The sequence below is a fragment of the Macaca thibetana genome, chromosome 6, assembly GCF_024542745.1.
Source record: "Macaca thibetana thibetana isolate TM-01 chromosome 6, ASM2454274v1, whole genome shotgun sequence".
Lineage (NCBI taxonomy): Eukaryota > Metazoa > Chordata > Mammalia > Primates > Cercopithecidae > Macaca > Macaca thibetana.
This window is the reverse complement of record NC_065583.1, coordinates 110,290,838-110,306,268: the sequence shown is the minus strand read 5'-3', so window position 1 is coordinate 110,306,268 and position 15,431 is coordinate 110,290,838. Positions and strand designations below refer to the sequence as shown.

The 15,431-nt window shown below is 43.6% G+C and overlaps 1 pseudogene; it reads left to right on the top strand.

The window, feature by feature from the left end:
• Nucleotides 1–208: 208 nt before the first annotated feature.
• Nucleotides 209–1,560, top strand: LOC126956168 (40S ribosomal protein S27-like; annotated as a pseudogene).
• Nucleotides 1,561–15,431: the final 13,871 nt, after the last annotated feature.

Genomic DNA, 15,431 nt, shown 5'->3' with positions numbered 1-15,431 from the left:
ATAGACCATGCCTTTGTTACCAAAATACCAGGTATTCAATCTAAGTCCTGCTCCTCACAGCACAGAAAGCCAATCACTGAGACAATGAGTACTGCCGAGGAAGAAGGCTTTAATTGGGTGCTTCAGCTAAAGACATGGGAGCTAGTCTCAAATTCATCTCCTGACTGACTAAAATTAGGGGTTGATCTAGCAGGGAAGAAATGTAACTATGCATGGAAAAACAGGAACTCAACTCCGGAGGGATAAGGAAGCAATCATGATGAATGAAGGGCCTGGTGTCTTCATTGTCTGGATGCAACGACCTGGTGAGTTTCAGTTCTTTTCAGTTCTTTTTCTTCAGGCTTTTTGAAGGCTTTTGAGGATCCTTTCCTGAGGAAGGAACTCAGATAATACAAATGTAAGTTTCAAGCTTAAGACCAGAACTGTCTATGGGACTATTGAGTTGGTTTCACCTTAGTTATTCTTTAATTCCCTCCTAAGACCAAGCCCATGGAAGCAGCTTGCCCTTAAATATTGAATGACTCAACTGCTAGTAGCACTTTATTCTTCCAAACATTTTTACAGACTGATAAGGTTTGAATGTTTTGTCTCTTCCAAATCTCATGTTGAAATGTGATCCCACTGTTGGAGGTGGGCTTGTGGTAGGTGTTTGGGTCATGGGGGCAGATTCCTCATGAATGGGTTAGTGCTGTCCTCACAGTGAAGAGTGAGTTATCGCTCTCAGAGCTGTCATGAGCTCTAGTTGTTTTAAAAAGTGTGGCACCTCCTCTACCTCTGCCACTCGCTCTCACAACGTGACATGTCTGCTCCTGCTTTGCCCTCTGCTATGAGTAAAATCTCCCTAAGGTCTCACCAGAAGCCAAGCAGATGATGGTGCCATGTTTCCTGTACAGCCTGCAGAATGGTGAGCCAGTTAAACCTCTTTTTTTTCCTCTCTCTTTTTTTCTTTTTTCTTTTATTTTGAGACGGAGTTTCACTCTTGTTGCCCAGGCTGGAGTGCAATGGTGCAATCTCGGCTCACTGCAACCTCCACCTCCCGAGTTCAAGTGATTCACTGGCCTCAGCCTTCCGAGTAGCTGGGATTACAGGTGCCTGCCATCACGCCCAGCTAATTTTTGTATTTGTAGTAGAGACAGGGTTTCACCATGTTGGCCAGGCTGGTCTTGAACTCCTGACCTCAGGTGATCCGCCCACCTTGGCCTCCCAAAGTGCTGGGATTACAGCCATGAGCCACTGCAGCCGGCCACCTCTTTTCTTTATAAATTACCCAGTCTCTTTCCAGCAGTGACAACCTACCCACAAGAACGTCTCTCTCACAAAAGATCTCCTTCATCCCTCTCCAGAAAAGGAGAAGAGGAAACACAAGAAGCAGCGCCTGGTGCAGAGCCCCAATTCCTACTTCATGGGTGTAAATGCCCAGGATGCTATAAAATCACCACAGTCCTTAGCCATGCACTAACAGAAATGTTGTGTGTTGGCTGCTCCACTGTCCTCTGCCAGCCTACAGGAAGAAAAGCAAGGCTTACACAAGGATGTTCCTTCAGGAGGAAGCAGCACTAAAAGCACTCTGAATCAAGATGAGTGGGAAATTATCTCAATAAACACTTTTTTTTTTTTTTTTTTTTTGAGACTGAGTTTCATTCTTGTCGCCCATGCTGGAGTGCAGTGGCGTGAGCTTGGCTCACTGCAACCTTTGCCTACTGGGTTCAAGCAATTCTCCTGCCTCAACCTCCTGAGTATCTGGGATTACAGGCATGCGCCACTATGCCTGGCTAATTTTGGAGTTTCATCATGTTGGCCAGGCTGGTCTTGAACTCCTGACCTCAGGTGATCTGCTCACCTCAGCGTCCCAAAGTGCTGAGGTTATAGGCGTGAGCCACTGTGCCTGGCCTCAATAAACACATTTTGGATAAAAAATAAAAAAATAAATTACCCAGTCTCTGGTATTTCTTTATAGCAATGCAAGTGGACTAACACACAGACATTATTTTATTGTGAGTGGTAAAGGCAGATTAAATGACTTGCTTAAAATTACACAGCTGCTACTTGACTTCAAATTATACTACGAGACTACAGTAACCAAAACAGCATGGTACTGGTACCAAAGCAGATATATAGACCAATGGAACAGAACAGAGGCCTCAGAAATAACACTACACATCTACAACCATCTGATCTTCAACAAACCTGACAAAAACAAGTAATGGGAAAAGGATTCCCTATTTAATAAATGGTGATGGGAAAACTGTCTAGCCATATGCAGAAAACTGAAACTAGACCCCTTCCTTACAGCTTATACAAAAATTAACTCAAGATGGATTAGACTTAAACATAAAACCTAAAACCATAAAAAGTCTAGAAGAAAACCTAGGCAGTACCATTCAGGACATAGGCATGGGCAAAGATTTCATGACTAAAACCCCAAAAACAATTGCAACAAAAGCCAAAATTGACAAATGGGATCTGATTAAACTAAAGAGCTTCTGCATAGCAAAAGAAACTATCGTCAGAATGAACAGGCAACCTACATTGTAGAATGGGAGAAAATATTTGCAATCTATCCATCTGACAAAGGTCTAATATCCAGAATCTACAAGAAACTTAATCAAATTTACAAGAAAAAAACAAACAACCCCATCAGAAAGTGGGCGAAGGATATGCACAGACAGTTCTCAAAAGAAGACATTTATGTGGCCAACAAACATATGAAAAAAAGCTCATCATCACTGGTCATTAGAGAAATGCAAATCAAAACCACAATAAGATACCATCTCATAACTGTTAGAATGGTGATCATTAAAAAGTCAGGAAACAATAGATGCTGAGAGGATCTGGAGAGAAATAGGAACGCTTTTACACTGTTGGTGTGAGTGTAAATTAGTTCAACCATTGTGGAAGATAGTGTGGTGATTTCTTAAGGATCTAGAACCAGAAATACCATTTGACCCAGCCATCCCATTACTGGGTATACACCCAAAGGATTATCAATCATTCTACTATTAAGACACATGCACATGCATGTTTATCGAAGCACTATTCACAACAGCAAAGACTTAGAACTAACCCGAATGCCCATCAATGATAGACTGGGTAAAGAAAATGTGGCTCATACACACCATGGAATACTATGCAGCCATAAAAAATAATGAGTTCACATTGTTTGCAGGGACATGGATGAAGCTGGAAACCATCATTCTCAGCAAACTAACACAGGAACAGAAAACCAAACACCGCATGTTCTCACTCATAAGTGGGAGTTGAACAATGAGAACACATGGACACAGAGAGGGGAACATTACATACCAGCACCTGTTGGAGGGTTGGGAGGAAGGGGAGGGAGAGCATTAGGACAAATACCTAATGCATGCGGGTCTTAAAACCTAGATGACGAGGTGATGGATGCAGCAAACCACCATGACACATATATACCTATGTAACAAACCTGCATGCTCTGCACATGTCTCCCAGAACTTAAAGTATAATTAAAAAGAAAAAAAACTACACAGCTGATTTCTGACAGAGTTGAGTTCATAAGTGGGTTTCCTTAGGATGTTTCCCTCTTTTCTTCTCTCGTGCTGCCAGAACTGATATCAAAGGGAAGGAAGAACATAGAAATATTCAATTTCACTACTTTGACAGTTTGATATGTTGTCCCTAGAAGGCCAGGATGATGATGTGTCATCTCTAACTTTCAGGCTAATTATAGGTACAGATAATGGGTGATTATTCAGACTATTTTAAAAAATAGAGACAGGTTCTCACTATGTTGCCCAGGCTGGTCTCGAACTCCAGGGCTCAAGTGATCCTCCTGTCTTGGCTTCCCAAAGTGCTGGGATTACAGGTGTGAGCCACCACACCCAAACTTTTTTTTTTGATAGGTTCTCATTGTGTCACCCAGGCTGGAGTGCTGTGGTGTGATCATGGCTCACTGCAGCCTCCACCTCTTGAGCTCAAGCAATCCTCCCACCTCAGCCTCCCGAGTAGTTGGGAGTATAGGTGCTTGCCACCACACCCAGCTAATTTTAAAACTTTTTCGTGGAGATAAGGTCTTGCTGTGTTGCCCAGGCTGATCCCAGATTCCTGGGTTCCAGCGATCCTCCCACCTCAGCCTCCCAAAGTGTGGAGATTACAGGCATGAGCCAGTGTACCCAGCCTATTTAGCCTATTGACTTATGGAGTTGTAGAGTCTGCTAAAGGAAACCTCACCTATCTTTTTGTTTCTAAGGCTATTATTTTCCCTTATGTTTGACAATACATTGATGTGCTAAGACTCCGTAGTGAAGATAGTTTCTTTCTTTCTTTGTTTCTTTTCTTTTTTTTTTGAGATGGAGTTTTGCTCTTGTTGCCCAGGCTGGAGTGCAATGGCACGATCTTGGCTCACTGTAACCTCCGCCTCCTGGGTTCAAGGCATTCTCCTGCCTCAGCCTCCTGAGTGGCTGAAATTGCAGGCATGCACCACCACACCCGACTAATTTTGTATTTTACTAGAGACGGGGTTTCTCCATTTTGGTCAGGCTAATCTTGAACTCCCGACCTCAGGTGATCTGCCTGCCTCGGCCTCCCAAAGTGCTAAGATTACAGGCATGAGGCCCCGTGCCTGGCCTGAAGATAGTTTCTTAAAGGCAGTGTAGTACATTGGACATAATGTAAGATATACAGTCAAACTGTGTTTGAATCTCAGGTCAATTACTTGTATCCTTGGGTAAGTCAGGTAAGCGCCATGAGCCTCTGTGTTCTATTAAAAAAAGGGTGATATCATCATCTATCTACTGTACATACTTCACAGGATTGTGGTGAATATAAAATGAGGTAATTGTAGGGAAAGCTTTCCCTTGACCCTCTGAAGATTTGTTGAACAATAACTCACAGCCAGGCGTGGTGGCTCACGCCTGTAATCCCAGCACTTTGGGAGGCCAAGGCAGGCAGATCACCAGAGGTCAGGAGTTTGCCACCAGCCTGGCCAACATAGTTAAACCCCTGCAAAAATTAGCCAAGTGTGGTGGCGCACGCTTGTAGTTCCAGCCACTTGGGAGGCTGACGCGGGAGGATTGCTTGAACCCGGGAGGCGGAGTTGCAGTGAGCTGAGATGGCACCACTGCCTAGGTGACAGAAAGAAAAGGAAAAAAAGAGGCTGGGCGCGGTGGCTCACGCCTGTAATCCCAGCACTTTCGGAGGCCAAGACGAGCGGATCACGAGGTCAGGAGATCGAGACCATCTGTCTCTTCTAAAAATACAAAAAATTATCCGGGCATGGTGGCGGGTGCCTGTAGTCCCAGCTACTCAGGAGGCTGAGGCAGGAGAATGGCCTGAACCCGGGAGGCTGAGCTTGCAGTGAGCCAAGACCGCGTCACCGCACTCCAGCCTTGGCGACAGAGCAAGACTCCGTCTCAAGAAAAAAAAAAAGAAACGGAAAAAAAGCAAAATAACTCACAAAAGGAGATTAATTGGAGAAAAGGCATGTACATGGATTAATGTGCACATAGAGTGATTACTTCCAAGCTCCCAATAGGGTGTAGAAGTTTATGCATCATCTTGAGGTTCCATAAAGAATGGGGGTTTGGATAGTGGCAAAACAGGTTATGGGAGAGGGAGAAGAGGAGGCCTGGCAAAACCTCACAGGCAGCAGCCTTCACAGAGAATAGATGGTGAAGGTTTTTTTCAGATCTTTAAAACTGTCGGACTCTCGGTTAACTTGTTTTAGGTCAGAGAAGGGAAGGCCCTAGGAAAAAACCTAACTGTACTGATGTAAACTTTATTTTTATAGATGTAAATCTCCCCTACAACAAACAGCCTTTCAGCTCTTCTATTTCTAGCCCTTTTGAATAGATATCTTGAACAATGTCAGGGAAATAAATATGTTTTGTGGTGAAACATCTTGGTTTCCTTCATAATGTTTGTAAAAATACATTTGTAAAGTGTTTTGAAGGGTTCCATGAAATTTGCAAACTGTAAGTTTTAAATAACTATGAGGCTTTTTTTTTTCTTTTTAAGACAGGGTCTTGCTCTGTCACCCAGGCTGGAGTGCAGTGTCATGATCATAGCTCCCTATAACCCCAAACTCCTGGGCTCAAGGGATCCTCCTGCCTGAGCCTTTTGAGTAGCTGGGACTACAGGCATGCACCACTACACCTGGCTAAATTCTTTATTTTTATTTTTCATAGAGACTGGTTCTTGTTGCCTAGGCTGGTCTCAAACTTTTGGGCTCAAGAGATCCTCTGGCCTTGGCCTCTCAAAATTCTGGGATTACAGGCATGAACTATCACGCTCAGTCACTATGATTTATTTCAAGAACGAGTATTAATTCAGGCATACTCTACCATGTATGACCAATTATGTGGTTTTTACTGCTGTTCACAGATGAGATAGCCAGTTTTCCTCCCCTTCCATACACATGGAAGACTGTGGCTGGGTGGGCCATCTGTCTAGTTCTGGCAATTTTTTGTGAATGGAAGTGATTCACTTCTGAGTCAAAGCACTCAGTTTCCAGTGTGAGACCCTCCAGAGCTTTCTTCTCCTTTGAGATACACACACACACACACACACACACACACACACACACACCCCATATATCTAATATACATATATATACACACACCATATATCTAATAGACATACACACATATATATATATATGACTGGTAACATTTGAAATGTTTTCTCTAACAACCTGGGTCCAAGAGTAACAAAATTATGAAGCAGATGCCCTAGCCAACTCTCTCTGGACGTGGCCATGAGAAAGAAAGAAAGTTTTGTTGTTCTAAGACACCAAGATTGTGTTGAGTTTTTGTTCCCTCAGCATAACCTAGCCTATCCTAATGAAATCACTGTGATTAACTTGGCCATTTTGGATATGGATGTTTTGGTCTATGTCAGTGAAGGTGAATGGAAATGTCTGTTTAGTAAAAGAGACATAAGAAGATAATCTTGGCAAATAATGGTCTTATGACTTCCTGCGTGTTTTTCCTTAAGCAAAAGAATGTCACGGGTCAGGCGTAGTAGCTTATGCCTGTAATCCCAGCACTTTGGGAGGCCAAGGCGGGCAGATTGCATGAGTCCAGGAGTTTGAGACCAACCTGGGCAACGTGGCAAAACCTCATCTCTACAAAAAAATTAGCCAGGCATGGTGGTGGGCGCCTGTGGTCCCAGCTACTCAAGAGGGCTGCTGAGGTGGGAGGATTACCTGAGCTTAGGGAGGCTGAGGCTGCGGTAAGCCGTGATGGCGCCACTGCATTCCAGCCTGGGCAACAGAGTGAGACCTTGCCTTAAAAAAAAAAAAAAAAAAAAGAGTGTCACAGCACAGAGTGAGCACCTTCACCTTCTTCCCTCTGTCAGTATAGTGGGTAAGGAGGCCAGGGTATCAAAAGATTCTACTTTGATTCCCAAATTCAGTATTTATCAACTCTATGACACTTTAAACAAATAACTTAATCTTCTGAGGCTTAATTTCCTTACTTATAAAGTGGAGGTGATGACAGGCCCAGTGGTGCCTATGTGGGGGTACCAGTAGTCCCATCTACTAGTAAGACTAAGGCAGGAGGATCACTGGAGCCTAGGAGTTTTGGGATGTAGTGCAGTATGCTGATTGGGTGTCCTCACTAAGTTCTGCCTCAATATGGTGACATTCTGGGAGTGGGGACCACTAGGTTGCCCAAGGAGGGATGAACTGGCCCAGGTTGGAAACGGAGCAACTCAAAACTCCCGTGCTAATCAGTAGTGGTATATCCTGTGCTAATCATCAGTCGTGGGCTATCTTGTGCCAATCATCAGTCGTGGGATATCCTGTGCCAATCATCAGTAGTGGGATATCCTGTGCCAATCATCAGTAGTGGGATATCCTGTGCTAATCATCAGTAGTGGTATAACCTGTGCTAATCAGTAGTGGTATAACCTGTGCTAATCAGTAGTGGTATATCCTGCGCTAATCATCAGTAGTGGTATATTGTGTGCTAATCATCAGTAGTGGTATAACCTGTGCTCATCAGTAGTGGTATAATCTGTGCTAATCAGTAGTGGTATATCCTGCGCTAATCATCAGTAGTGGTATATTGTGTGCTAATCATCAGTAGTGGTATAACCTGTGCTCATCAGTAGTGGTATAACCTGTGCTAATCAGTAGTGGTATATCCTGCGCTAATCATCAGTAGTGGTATATTGTGTGCTAATCATCAGTAGTGGTATAACCTGTGCTAATCAGTAGTAGTATAACCTGTGCTAATCATCAGTCGTGGTATATTGTGTGCTAATCATCAGTAGTGGTATAACCTGTGCTAATCAGTAGTGGTATATCCTGTGCTAATCATCAGTGGTGGGATATCCTGTGCTAGTCAGTAGTGCCATAGTGCCTGTGAATAGCCACTGCACTCCAGCCTGAGCAATATAATGAGACCCCCATTAAAAAAGCTTTTAAATGAAAATTAAATGGAAGTGATGGTAATACCCCCCTTGCAAGGGTTGTAAGTAAAATGGCCTTATTCCTGGCACAAAATAAATATTATTTGATGGATATTTAGTAGCTGCCTATGCTTCCTATATCAGGATGATTTCAGTTCAATGCTACAAAAAAAAAAAAAAAAAAAAAAAAAAAAAAAAAAAACTTTAAAGTAGTTTAAATAAGGCAATGTATTGTCTCACATAAATGGAAGTACAGAGTGAATACAACATAAAATTTGGTGAGGTAAGATTTAGTGAGGTGGCTGGGCAAGGTGGCTGATGCCTGTAATCCCAGCACTTTGGGAGGCCAAGGTGGGTGGATCACGAGGTCAGGAGTTCAAGACCAGCCTGGCCAAGATGATGAACCTTCGTCTCTACTAAAACTACAAAATTAGCCAGGTGGGGTGGCAGGCGCCTGTAATCCCAGCTATTTGGAAGGCTGAGGCAGAAGAATCGCTTGAACCCAGGAGGCAGAGGTTGTAGTGAGCTGAGATTGCACCACTGCATTTCAGCCTGGGCAACAGAGTGAGACTCTGTCTCAAAAAAAAAAAAAAAAAAAAAAAAAAAAAAGATTTAATGAGGTAAGATGAAAGGGGTAAGGGAAGCTGGAAGATATTCAATAGTATTCAATACTCATGCACCCAGCATTGGGGTAAGTGATGTGGACATAAGGACCTCACAGTTTGGCATGGGAGGCAGGTACCTAAATAAACAAGTCTATGATGGCATGGGTGTGAGGGTCAGAAAGACATGGGTTTTTGAATCCTGATTTTATTCTTTGCTAGCTGTATACTTTGGGGTACTTTTTTTTTTTTTTTTTTTTTTTCCGTTTGAGGTGGAGTCTCGCTTTGTCACCCTGGCTGGAATGCAATGGCGCAATCTCGGCTCACTGCAACCGCTGCCTCCCAGATTCAAGCGATTCTCCTGCCTCAGCCTCCTGAGTAGCTAGCATTACAGGTATGTGCCACTAATGCCTAATTTTTGTGTTTTTAGTGGATACGAGGTTTCACCATGTTGGCCAGGCTGGTCTCGAACTCCTGACCTCGTGATCTGCCTGCCTCAGCCTCCCAAAGTGCTGGGATTAAGACATGAGCCACTGCGCCCGGCCTGGGGCACGTTTTAAACATCTATGAAACTTACTTTCCCTGTCTATGAAATGAAGATAATATTTAAGATGTTGCGGTGACAACTGTATAAAACATCTGTGTTTGTGACACATAGACGGTACTTAATAAGTAGCATCTTCTATTTATTTTATTTTTTTACAGTGTACAATGTCTATGTGAGCACAACAAGAAAGCGACTTAACTGCCTGCAGCAGCAGACCAACTTCCTGGATCACAAGTTTGAAAGCAACTTCTAGATGACGCTTGTGGATATTTGGAATAATATCTACCAATTTCTGTTAAGTGGCTATGTTTCAATCCACTTCAATAAAAATAGCCAAATTTCTCTCCTGGAAATTCTTAAAACTCAGAGAAACTTTGATTCTTTCAAGTGTTAGTATGATGACCTAATTTTGTGCCTATCTCCTCTTATATAGAAAGGAACAAATATTTGATATTTATCTTCATTGTTTTTTGTGGGTTGGTTTCCTGTTATTTTTTTCCCTCTGTCTGGGGGAAAGGAGTAAAGAAAACTTCCTTGTTAAACTGCTACTATAAGGAACATGTTTCAAAAAAATAAACACGGAGAGCAAGTGAGTTTCTCATTAATATCATTACCAGCATAATTCAACTCTTAAGTACTTAGGGATAGTATTGAAGCATTGAATACTGTTCATTTACTTAAATAAGGTAACAGAAGTGCAAAGTCCCAGAAGGGGGGCACCCTCAGAGAGAATACAATCTAGGACGAGGAACCCACACACGATTGACGTAATACAGGTTAGAAAGTGATTTAACTTCAGGGGGTCAAAATATTTAATTATTATTTTTTTTAAGACAGGAGTCCCGCTCTGTGGCCCAGGCTGGAGTAGAGTGGCATAATCTCGGCTCATTGCAACCTCTGCCTCCCAGGTTCAAGCAATTCTCCTGCCTCAGCTTCCTGAGTAGCTGGGATTACAGGCACACACCGCCATGGCTGGCTAATTTTTTTGTACTTTTAGTAGAGATGGGGTTTTGCCATGTTGGCCAGGCTAGTCTTGAACTCCTGACCTAAGGTGAACTGCCAGCCTCAGCTTCCCAAAGTGCTGGGATTACAGGCGTGAGCCACCGCACCCGGCTGATTTAAATTGTTTATGAAGTATATGCAGAATAGGAGGAAGCCACTTTTTGGAGAAGAAAAGAAATTAAAGGAGTTTTTTGTTTTTGTTTTTTTTTGAGACAGAGTCTTGCTCTGTCACCCAGGCTGGAGTCCAGTGGCGTGATCTCAGCTCACTGTAACCACTGCCTCTTGGGTTCAAGCAATTCTCCTGCCTTAGCCTCCCGAGGAGCTGGGACTACAGGCGCCCGCCACCACGCCTGGTTAATTTTTTGTATTTTTAGTAGAGATGGCTGACCTTGTGATCCACCCACCTTGGCCTCCCAAAGTCCTGGGATTACAGGCATGAGCCACCACGCCCGGCCCAGTTTTTTTTGTTTTTGTTTTTGTTTTTGTGTGTTTGTTTGTTTTTGTTTTTGAGATGGAGTCTTGCTGTGTTGCCCAGGCTGGAGTGCAATGGCATGATCTGGGGTTCACTGCAACTTCTGCCTCCTGGGTCCAAGTCATTCTCCTGCCTCAGCCTCCCAAGTAGCTGGGATAACAGACATGTGCCACCACACCAGGCTAGTTTTTGTATTTTTAGTAGAGATGGGGTTTTACCATATTGGCCAGGCTGGTCTCAAACTCCTGACTTCAGGTGATCTGCCTGCCTCGGCCTCCCAAAGTGCTGGAATTACAGGCGTGAGCCACCACGCCTGGCCTAAAGGAGGTTTTAAAAAATAATAATAAATTAAAGAGATTGTATCTCAGCTCAGTCTTGAAGCACTGGCAGTATTTTAGAATATGAACTTCCAGATGCAAAGTTGGGAAGAGAATGTTCCAGGTAGAGAAATTAGTATGAGCAAAGGGCAAGTCACAGAGACAAGAGTGGGAGGGACAGATGGGCAGCCAGGTGAGCAGTTCCACTTAGAAGAGAGAGTGGGCCAGGCGTGGTGGCTCATGCCTGTAATCCTAGCACTTTGGGAGGCTGAGGTGGGTGGATCACCTGAAGTCAGGAGTTCGAGACCAGCCTGGCCAACTTGGTGAAACCCTGTCTCTACTAAAAATACAAAAATTAGCTGGGCGTGGTGGTGGGTGCCTGTAATTCCAGCTACTCTGGAGGCTGAGTCAGGAGAATTGTTTCAACCCGGGAGGCAGAGGTTGCAGTGAGCCGAGATAGCGCCTGGGTGACAGAGCGAGACTCCATCTCAAAAAAAAAAAAAAAAAAAAAAAGAGTGGCCTTATCTCTGCCACTCATCTGCCAATTATCTGTCCTTTTATTTTATTTCATTTTATTTGTTTGAGACAGAGTCTCGCTCTGTAACCCAGGCTAGAGGGCAGTGGCAAGATCTCAGCTCACTGCAAGCTGTGTCTCCCAGGTTCACGCCATTCTCCTGTCTCAGCCTCCCAAGTAGCTGGGACTACAGGCGCCCTCCACCATGCCTGGCTAATTTTTTTGTATTTTTAGTAGAGACAGGGTTTCACTGTGTTAGCTAGGATGGTCTCGATCTCCTGACCTCGTGATCTGCCCCCCTCGGCCTCCTAAAGTGCTGGGATTACGGGTGTGAGCCACTGCGCCCGGCCTTTTCATTTTATTTTTAATTTTTATGAGTGTATGCCTCATCTTCTAGATGAGTGGTCCCCAACTTCTTTGGCCTAGGAATCGGTTTCGTGAAAGATAATTCTTCCATGGATCAGGGCAGAGGGGGATGGTTTCAGGATCATTCCAGCGCATTACATTTGTTGTGCACTTTATTCATATTATTATTACATTGTAAGATTTAGTGAAATAATTATTTAACTCATCATAATATAGAATCAGTGAGAGCCCTGAGCTTGTTTTCTTACAACTAGATGGTCCCAAATGAGGGTGATGGGAGAAAGTGATAGATCATCAGGCATTAGATTATGAGAAGAAGCTGCAACCTAGATCCTTCGCATCCCCGGTTCACCATAGGGTTCATGCTCCTATGAGAATCTAATGCTGCTGCTGATCTGACAGAAGGCGAAACTCAGACGGTAAGCTCAGAGGGATGGGGAGCAACTATAAATAGAGATGAAGCCTAACATGCTCGCCAGCCACTTACATCCTAAATTAGCTATTTCCACCGTGCCAGTCCATGCAGGAGGTGAGAGGCTCGATTCCTAAGAGACCATGGTCCGTGGCCTGGGGGATGGGGACCCCTGTCCTAGACTACGTGAAGGAAGAGTGCTGTCCAAAAAAATATGCTTTGGGCCAGTTGTGATGGCTCATACCTGTAATCCCAGCACTCTGGGGGATTGAGGAGAGAGGACTGCTTGAGCCCAGGAGTTTCAGACCAGCCTAGGCAACGTAGGGAGACCTCGTCTCTACAAAACATTTTAAAACTTAGCTGGACATGGTGAGGTGGGAGGATTGCTGGAGCTTAGGAGTTCAAGGTTGCAGTGAGCTATGATGGTGCCACTGCGCTCCAGCCTGGGCAACAGAGCAAGGCTCTGTCTTAAAAAACAAAAAACAAAAAGTATGCTTTGATTTCTTCCTGTATCATCTACCCTCCTCAGTAAATAAAAAAGTAACACATCCTATTATGGAGGTGAGGGCATTGGTTGACTCATTAAAGGCAAAATAGAAAGAAAATGTATCACAAGAAGGAAAATTATGTCATGAAAAGTCGATATTTTAATGATTTTAGAGTCTGTTCCAACTTCTTTTTCTCAAACTATTTTTTTTTTTTTTTTGAGACAGTCTCACTCTGTTGCCCAGGCTGGAGTGCAGGGGCGTGGTCTCGGCTCACTGCAGCCTCCACCTCCTGGGCTCAAGCAATTCTCCTGCCTCAGCCTCCTGAGTAGGTGGGACTACAGGCATGCGCCACCATGCCCCGCTAACTTTTGTATTTTTAGTAGAGATGGGTTTCACCATGTTGGCCAGGATGCTCTCAATCTCCTGACCTCATGATCCGCCCACCTCAGCCTCTCAAAGTGCTGGGATTACAGGTATGAACCACCATGCCTGGCCTACACTTAAATTCTTTTTTTTTGAGACAGAGTCTTACTCTGTTGCCCAGGCTGGAGTGCAGTGGCGCAATTTTGGCTCACTGCAGCCTCCCAAGTAGCTAGAACTACAGGCTCACGCCACCACGCCCAGCTAAATTTTATTTTTAGTAGAGATGGGGTTTCACCCTATTGGCCAGGTTTCACCATATTGGCCAACCCCTGACCTCGTGATCCACCTGCCTGGGCCTCCCAAAGTGCTGGGATTACAGGCGTGAGCCACCGAGCCCGGCCTATACTTAAAATTTTTTAAAAATTTCCCTTGGTAGTATTAAATAGTGTTGATGCTAATAGTTGATAGTATTAGAAAATAACCATAATGCAACAGCCAATGCAATGATGGATCAGCAGTGGACACTGAAAGCTTTCGTTGGGTGAAAGGTCGTTGGGGAATAAGAGAGTCACACAGAATCAAAGCATGGCTCCATGGAATACTTACAAATTACAAAGAGAAAAGAGAGATCTGGAGAGCACCCCCTGAACCAAGCATTCTAACTTATCATCACCTATCCTGGGACAACTTGATAGTGATAGCCTCCTGATGTAATGCTCTATGAGGTCCACAACATCACCTGTGTAGTATTTTTGCCAAAATGTTTCCTTTAAATCTAACAATGAGGAAGGAAAATACAAGTCCTAGTTGTGAGACGTGCAACAGGACAACTGGACCAGATTCTTAAAAAAATGGCAGTGTCATGAAAGACAAAAATGGCACTGGAACTGTTCAAGATTTAAGGAGACTTACATTTTGGGAGGTTGAGGCAGGCATATCACTTGAGGTCAGGAGTTTGGGACTAGCCATGAGGTCAGGCCAACATGGTAAAACCCTGTCTCTACTAAAAATACAAAAATTAGCTGGACCTGGTGGCAGGTGCCTGTAGTCCCAGCTCCTTGGGAGGCTGAGGTGCAAGAATTGCTTGAACCTGGGAGACAGGTTGCAGTGAGCTGAGATCGTGCCACTGCACTCCAGCCTGGGCAACAGAGCAAGACCCAGTCTCAAAAAAAGAAAAAAAAAGGCATGATGGTGAGATGTGAGGATGATCCTTGATTGGCTCCTGGATTTTAAAGAACATATATATACACACATATATATATATACACACACACGTGTGTGTGTGTGTGTGTAGAGGATATTTTTGGAATAATTAGAACAATGTAAATATAATCTATATTAATGTTTGCTTGCAGATGTGTTCATGATATGGTAGTTATACAGAAGGATGTCTTGATTCTTAGGAGATACATGCTGAAGTATTTAGGGTAAGGTATTATTATATCTAATAGTTCATTTTAGAAAGCTGAACAAAAAAGTATAAATGTTAGAGTATAAATGGTTGGGCAAAAAAAGTATACCATGGGCCAGGAACGGTGGCTCATACCTGTAATCCCAGCACTTTGTGAGGCTGAGGTGGGTAGATTGCTTGAGCCCAGGAGTTCAAGACCAGTTTGGGCAACATGGCAAAACCCTGTCTCTACCAAAAATACAAAAATTAGGCAATCTCATAACCTGGTCTCGAAATAAATAATAGTTAAAAAAATTATACTATGTATACTTTTTATTATATGTGTGAGAGAGAAAAAACAAATGTGGGCAATGTTAACAATTGGTGAATTTAGGTGAAGGATATAATTCATTGTACTATTTCTCAACTTTTGTTTGTTTGTTTGTTTCTTTTTGAGACATGGTCTTGCTGTGTTGCCCAGGCAAGAGTGCAGTGGCATGATTGCAGCTCACCGCTGCCTCTATCTTGGGGGATCAAGCAATCCTCCCACCTCAGCTTTTTGAGTAG